This window comes from Salvia splendens, chromosome 13 (assembly GCF_004379255.2).
Source record: "Salvia splendens isolate huo1 chromosome 13, SspV2, whole genome shotgun sequence".
NCBI classification, from domain to species: Eukaryota; Viridiplantae; Streptophyta; class Magnoliopsida; order Lamiales; family Lamiaceae; genus Salvia; species Salvia splendens.
In genome coordinates, this window is record NC_056044.1 from 17,974,114 (window position 1) to 17,981,997 (window position 7,884).

The window sequence follows — 7,884 nt, forward strand, 5'->3', positions numbered from 1 at the left end:
TTCGGTGGGTGATTTGAGAGGAAATTCAGGGAAACTCCCTTCTACAGTCCATATACCCGAAAAAGAGAATGTTAGTAAGGTGACACTGAGGTCCGGCACCACCTATGGAGGACCCCAACTGAAAAATCCAATGGAGAACCGAGTGGGACGAAAAAAATGGGCGATACCACTTCGTTGAAAGAGCTAAAGAAACCCATGCCTCGGATGCAGGATCCATTTTTCTTGGATGAAGAACCATCGAGGAACAGTGAAACCGGAGGCATGCAGCCCAAGGTGGACTCATCTAAGGAGAAGGAACTGACGAAGGAAACTTTAGCCCAGAATGCGCCCGAGAAAGACTCCGGGAAGGTTGTTGAGGGACCGACGGAAGGAACTAAAGGGGAGAGGCCATTCCCTTTCCGTTTTGTTACCAAGAGAAAGAAAGAAAACCCAGTGGACTACATGTCAATTTTTGGGAAGCTCGATGTCACCATACCATTCCTCCAAGCCGTGAAGTTACCCCCACTTGGGAAGTTCATCAAAGAGTTCATAGCTGGGAAGGCCCAGGAGAATGGAAAAATCATGGTGGAAGGGATAGCGTCAGCAATAGTACAGGAGAAGCTACCGCCCAAGAGGGCCGATCCAGGTATGTTCACTCTACCTATAATTATAGGAGATGTAAAGGTTGAGCATGCAATGTGTGATCTGGGAGCGTCAATAAATGTCATGCCATTGTCAATCTATAACCGGTTGAAAGCAGTGAAGTTGACAAGTACTAGGGTGTTGATCCAACTGGCTGATAGGTCATGCATAAGTCCTGAGGGTGTTTTAGAGAATGTGTTGGTTAGAGTGCATGATTTTACCTATCCCGCTGACTTTTATGTGATCAAAATGAGTGAGTCTGAGGCTAGGGAATCTAGTGATATCTTGTTTGGGAGACCATTTTTTAGAACAGCCAAAACAATAGTAGACATGGCTGAGGGGACAATTTGCATTGATTTCCATGGGGAGAAATTTACTTTTGATATCAATGAGGCCATGAAGAAGCCTATCGACTCTGAAAATTTATGCTATGTTGATGTGATTGACCCCCTAGTCCAAGATTTTCTTGAGATCGAATTATTGCAGGAGAAACTCCAAGCTTTAGATGCGTATGAGCTGGCTGAAGTAGAAGCTGCTGCATGGTGTGATCTGATCAGTAGCCAAGGGTTGACTGATGAAGAAATAAAATGAGCGATCAAGGAATTTTGCCAGAAATCGGAGTTTATAGGAGCCTCAGGGGCTCAGCTACCAGCCAGTATAGAGGAATTCTTAGGGGGAGAATTAGAAAAAGAAGGTGAAACTGAAAGAAACCCTCTACGCGAAGACACACTTCCACCCTAAGTTGAGCTGAAGAAACTGCCATCGAATCTGAAATATGCCTTCCTCGGAAAGGAGAACTCATACCCAATGATCATCAACAGTAGCTTTACAAAGGAACAAGAGGTTAGGCTACTGACTGTGCTGAGCAAGAACAAGAGAGCAATTGGATGGAGTCTTACAGATTTAGTGGGAAAAAGCCCCGACGTCTGCATGCACCACATTAGGCTGGAAGAAGGAGCAAAGGTACACCGAGACGCGCAGAGGAAAGTAAACCCTAATATGCGGGAGGAAATATTGAAGGAAAACCTAAAGTTGTTGTCGCTAGGGATTATCTATTCAGTGCCGGACAGCGAGTGGGTCAGCCCCATTCACATGGTCCCAAAGAAGTCGGGGATCCAACTCGTTCAAAATGAGAGGAATGAGCTGATACCAACGAGGCTAGTCACGGGTTGGCGAATGTGCATAGACTACCGCAAGTTAAACAACGCAACCAGAAAGGACCATTTCCCTTTGCCTTTCATCGACCAAATGTTGGAGCGACTAGCTGGAAAGAAGTACTTTTGTTTTCTAGATGAGTACAGCGGATATTTCCAAATTTACGTGGATCCTGAGGACCATGACAAGACCACCTTCACTTGCCCATTCGGAACCTATGCATACAGACGCATGCCTTTCGGCCTATGCAACGCTCCAGGTACGTTTCAACGATGTATGATGAGCATATTCTCCGATTTGATTGAGGACTGTATAGAGATATTCATGGATGACTTCACGGTCTACGGAGACTCTTTCGACTCATGCCTTCATCATTAGGACATAGTTCTAGAGCGGTGTCAAGCAAAAAGTCTGGTTTTGAATTTTGAGAAGTGTCATTTTATGGTCACCGAGGGGATTGTTCTAGGACACGTGGTCTCAGAGAAAGGAATCCAGGTGGATCGAGCCAAGGTGGATGTTATATCCAAATTGCCGTTCCTTACTGATCAGAAGGGGATAAGGGTTTTCTGGGGCACGCCGGATTTTATCAAAGATTTATCAAGGATTTCTCCAAGATCGCCCAACCCGACTTCTTCAGAATGAAGTGGAGTTCGTTTTTGATGAGCAATGCAATGCTGCTTTCAACCTTCTCAAGGAAAAGCTGATATCCGCACCTATTATACGGGTTCCTGACTGGGACTATCCTTTCGAAGTAATGTGTGACGCCAGCGACTATGCAGTGGGAGCCGTACTGGGTCAGAAGATCGATGGGAAGAGGTACGTAATTTTTTATACATCTAAGACTCTGAATCAAGCCCAGCGGAATTACGATACCACTGAAAAGGAGATGCTGGCAGTGGTGTATTCTTTCGAGAAGTTCCGGCCATACTTGTTGGGATCCAAGGTCATCGTATATACTGACCATGCAGCGATTAAGTATCTGATTGCCAAGAAAGAATCCAAACCCCGTTTGATCCGATGGGTACTCTTGTTACAAGAATTTGATTGGGAGGTGGAAGATAAGAAAGGAGTCGAGAACAAGGTGGCGGACCATTTGAGTAGAATAGTGCAAGATGGAAACAACGAAGAAGTGCACGACAAGTTTCCAGAGGAGCATTTATGTGAGGTAATTTTTGAGGTCAGGAAAATTGACTGGGAAGAAGTGATGAAGCTTACTGGCCAATACGATACAACAAAAGGAAAAGAAAAGGTAGGGCAAGAACCATGGTATGTAGACCTAGCCAACTACCTAGTGACTGGAGAGCTGCCAGAAGTACCTAGTATTACCAAGGGCCAAAGAATGAAGATCAAGAGTGAAGCAAAATACTACTTTTGGGACGACCCATATCTTTGGAGGGTAGGAGCCGATCAAGTGATAAGAAGATGCGTTCCTGACTGGGAGCAGAGGGACGTATTGACGCATTGCCACTCTTTGGCATGCGGAGGGCATTTCGGTCCCAAGAAGACGGCGAGAAAGATTCTGGATAGCGGATTTTATTGGCCAACCCTGAACAAAGATGCCTACGAGTTTTGTAGAAGTTATGAGCGTTGTCAACTGACCGGTGGAATATCAGCGCGAGATGAAATGCAGCAAGTCCCGATAATTGTCTGTGAGTTATTCGACATATGGGGAATGGACTTCATGGGTCCTTTTCCTTCGTCCTATGGAAATTTGTATGTCCTAGTTGCAGTGGACTACGTCTCCAAATGGGTAGAGGCCAAGGCCACGAGCACGTGTGAAGCAAGAGAGGTAGCCAAGTTCCTCAAAAGTAACATTTTCAGCCGATTCGGAGTACCAAGGGCCATAATAACCGATCAAGGCACCCACATCTGTAACCGCACCATCGAAGCCTTGGTGAAGAAGTACGGAGTGCATCACAGACTATCAAGCCCCTACCACCCGCAAGCGAATGGGCAAGCAGAGATCTCTAACCGAGAGATAAAGAAAATTCTGGAGAAGACCATAAATCCTTCCAGGAAGGACTGGAGTATGAGGTTAGAGCATGCTCTATGGGCATATCGCACAGCCTACAAAACCCCCATAGGAATGTCCCCGTACCGAATCGTTTTTGGAAAAATATGACACTTACCAGTTGGGATTGAGCACCGAGCATACTGGACAGTACAGCAATTAAATGTGGATGCTGCAGCCTGTGAAGAGGAAAGGAAGCTGCAGTTGCTGGAGTTGGAGGAACTTAGATTGGAATCGTTCGACTCAGCCATGTGGTACAAGGAGCGAACCAAATTGTGGCACGACAGGAATCTGAGGACCAAGGATCTCCATGTTGGGAAGAAAGTACTACTCTTCCAGTCGAGACTGAAGCTCATGCCTGGGAAACTCAAGTCGAAATGGACAGGGCCTTATGTCATCACCGCACTCCGTTCTAATGGAGCAGTGAAAATTTCAGGGAGTCTTCCTAACTCTACCCTTTTATTGTGAATGGGCATAGGCTAAAAGTATTTAGGGACAACAGTGATATGGTTGTGGTGGATGAGATTCCACTACAACCACATACTCAGGTTTCATACTGACCAAAAGGGTAGGAATTTGGGATTCTACTGAGCTAGCTCCTTTTAGCGTAATGTACATATGCTGGCAAGGTAGAATTCCAATTTTCCTAAGGAAGATGTAAATATTATATATATGTGGTAGTTAATTAATTTAAACCTTTGCATGTTAGTTAATTTTAAGAAAACCCAAAAAAAAATTCAGACCTCAAATATTAATTGGGAGTACGTACTGACCATCAGAATACCATTTTGGTGAAACTCCTATTTTATTTAAGTGTCCTTTTACTTTATTTCTAATCTAGGAAATATAGGGGGAAATCATTAAGGGACGAATTTGAATTTGTGGACTTTTTGCAGCTTTTGCAGGGTGGCAGCGGCTGGAAGGGGCGCGTGAGCAGAGAGAGTGGACACGCCGACCAATCAGGAGTCAGTATTCTCAACCGCCTCTCCCTCAAAACGACGCGATTTGGAACCGCCTATAACCGGTCGCAAACCCACAACTGCCCTATTCCAACCCATAACCAACCGTCTCCCCCATTTTTCGCTTCACAATTTCACTCTGCAATTTTTTCTCTCTGCAAAATTTCCACCGTCACTCCACAAACACCAACCCCGTGTCGTAGAAACGATCTCAAGTAGGTCCCTAGTCTATGTGGTTCGACCCCGCTCTTGCCGCTTATACTTTCTAATATTAGTTGCAAAAGTGGGAAACTATAAATCTTGTTGAAGGAGGGACACGTGAACACGACACACGTGCAAAATTCCTGCACTTCAAATGGCGCCGTTGCCGAACTAATGAACCACGAGTATCAGAGGAGGTAGTACCCGAGACGAAAGAAGCAGAGCAGAAAGAAGAAGCGGAACAAGAGAAATGAGATACCGAAGAGTCGGTAGAATCTGGGAACAAGCAGTCCGAGAATGAGGAGGAACAACCGGAAGAACCACCTGCACCACAACCTGCCCCGCGAAGGAGCAGGAGGAACAAGTGACCACCACCCCACCTGACCAGTTAGTTTTCTTTTTATTTTCAGTTTTTAGTTTTTCGTATTTTAATTATGTTTTGTTTTTTTTAGGTAGTATAATCTGTGTAGTACGTGAGCAAACCCCTTTCATAACACTTAGCCTATGCAATAGTCTAAGTGTGAGAAGTAAAGGGTTTGTTATTTTTGGCGCATGCGTTTGTGTTTTTCTGTTTTCTTTTTCGTATGCATGTCAACTCACACTTAGCCTATTACATAGTCTAAGTGTGAGAAGTTTTTAGTATAAGTATGTCTTGTTGTGTTTTGGTATGTCTGTGTGTCAGCCATACTGGCCATTACCTTTTTTCCACTTCACAGCCTTATCTGAGGGCAGACACGTGTGAAGTGGGAGGGGGGATGCAATGGCCAGTATGACATGTGTACATATGTGTTATCTGTGTTTAAGTGTTAGTGTTTTGTTAGGTCTAGTTTTTTTTTCTTTGATGTGTTGATTGGGCTTAAAACTCAATTGTCTTGAGCTGACGGTAAGGGGAATTGATAGAGATACGACATGCTGGAAAACAGAAACCACCCCCTTTAGTACCTCCTAGTCAGGATAGACGATGCAAGTATGAGAGAAAAGCTCATCCTTAGAGCCAAACACAAAAGCCCTCTTAAAATGTGAGTTAAAAGCCTAAAGTGAAACCACTTTCCACTAATTCAGAAAAAAAAAGAGTGGCTGCCGCAAGGTGCCTAGGGTAAAGTGATCGCGTGTAGCAACATTGAAGGCAGTAGGAACCCCCCCCCCTGAAAAAATTTTTTTTCCAACCCTTAGAACCCCACTTTCTAGCCATATATACCCAGATATAACCTCTAGCCCCTGGGATTGTGTGTGTGCGAAGCATAAGGCAAGAAAGCAACTGGCCAGTAGGACATACAAGAAGAAAACCAAGTGGAAGAAATAGAGAGGCAAGGAGAAAATGACCAGGAAGAGATTCCAGTCCCCAAAAAGAAAAGAATGAATAAGGGTGGCGAAGCCACAGAAGAAAATGAGAAAATGCGAAGAAAATGGTCGAAAATACTTGACCACAAATAGAATGAGAAGGAATAAGGGTGGCGAAGCCACAGGACGCTACTGACCAGTTGGGAAGCAACTTCAGAATAAAGTAATGATTTTTTAACCTTAGAGCCTTAGGAACAACCACCCCAAACACTATAACCCAATAGCCCCGTTAGAAGCCTAAAAGACCTTCAGTAGCCGCACGTGAGATCTAAGTCCGAAGCATCTGTGGTTCAGCGCTATGAGAGAATACAGTCCTAACATCCCCAGTGAGGAGTGAGCGACTGAGAGAATCCAGTGTTAAGCTGAGAGTGTGGGTGATCTTGACGAGCGGATATACTGACTGAGAGAGAAAAGGGGGGCGGCGGAAGTTCAAGGCTGTCTAAGGCCGGATTGCACCTGATCCCGAGGGGAGGGGCGGTTGAAAATGTAGCCCGATCATTGTGTTTTAGTTCTCTTGTGTTTGTTTATGTGTTTTTGTGATCGTTTATGTTTCCTTTTCTTCCTTGCTTCGTAGCTTAGAGTCTAGTTTAGGATTGAGTCGGTCAGGGGATTAACCAGGCTAGAATTCGACTTATTTCTTTTTGTTTGTTCTTTACGCTTGAGGACAAGCATGCGGTAAGTGTGAGCAGTTTGATAAGTCGTATTCTAGGCCTTGGTTACTGGTCAGTATGATGTGCATAATTGAATTATATCTGCAAAACAGTTGCTAAGTGTGCAGGTTGAGTGTTCTAGCCAATAGGTAAAGCTTCGGATACTTCAGGCGAAAAGGGCGCCAGGAGGGTGCAATACTGACCAGTATGCATGCCAAAAAGTCTCGAGATGGAGAAGAAGGATAGCTGGGAAGATCAGCCGCAAGCAAGGGGGCAAAAGAGTCATTTCATGTTTGAAGTCTATCCTAAAAATCAAGGGAGGCCTCCCTATAAAAGGAAGCCACTTGGAGAGAGAATTATCATCAATTAGTTAGTTAACTATTACGCTTAGTTAGCAATCTCTCTTCGGTGGATCACTCCTTCAGCATTATCCTTCGTAATTATCGTTCCTCGCCACAGCCATGGTCACTTGAAGATCAAAAGTTCGCCAGAGTTCCATTCTCTCGTTCCAGTCAGCGTGTCTCGCAATGTCAACAGTTTCATCGCCCGAAGTGGCAAACAATCTTTATTGCTTTCTTAGTTAATCGCATTCTTTTTTCTTACGATTGGATTTGTTGTACTTTAAATATTTGCTTACTTTGAAGTCTTAGTTGTGATCCAAACGTTTTATTGAATATGAAGTTGTTTTCCAGCATCGGTTCTGAAGGAGCTGGCAGTGGAAGCGTGCGTTCAAAACGGATCACATGAATTTGATCTATTTAGCAGATTATTTAGACAAAATCTATTCGCGTAATTATCACATGTATCATGCTCATAACTTGAATTAAAACATGCTTTAGCACATAAAATTCCTAAAACATGCTTACTACGGAATTAGCCAATTTACCTCGTTGATTCAATCAAGAATCGATGATGGCTTGCTCCGTCTCCACGTGAAGATCTTCAA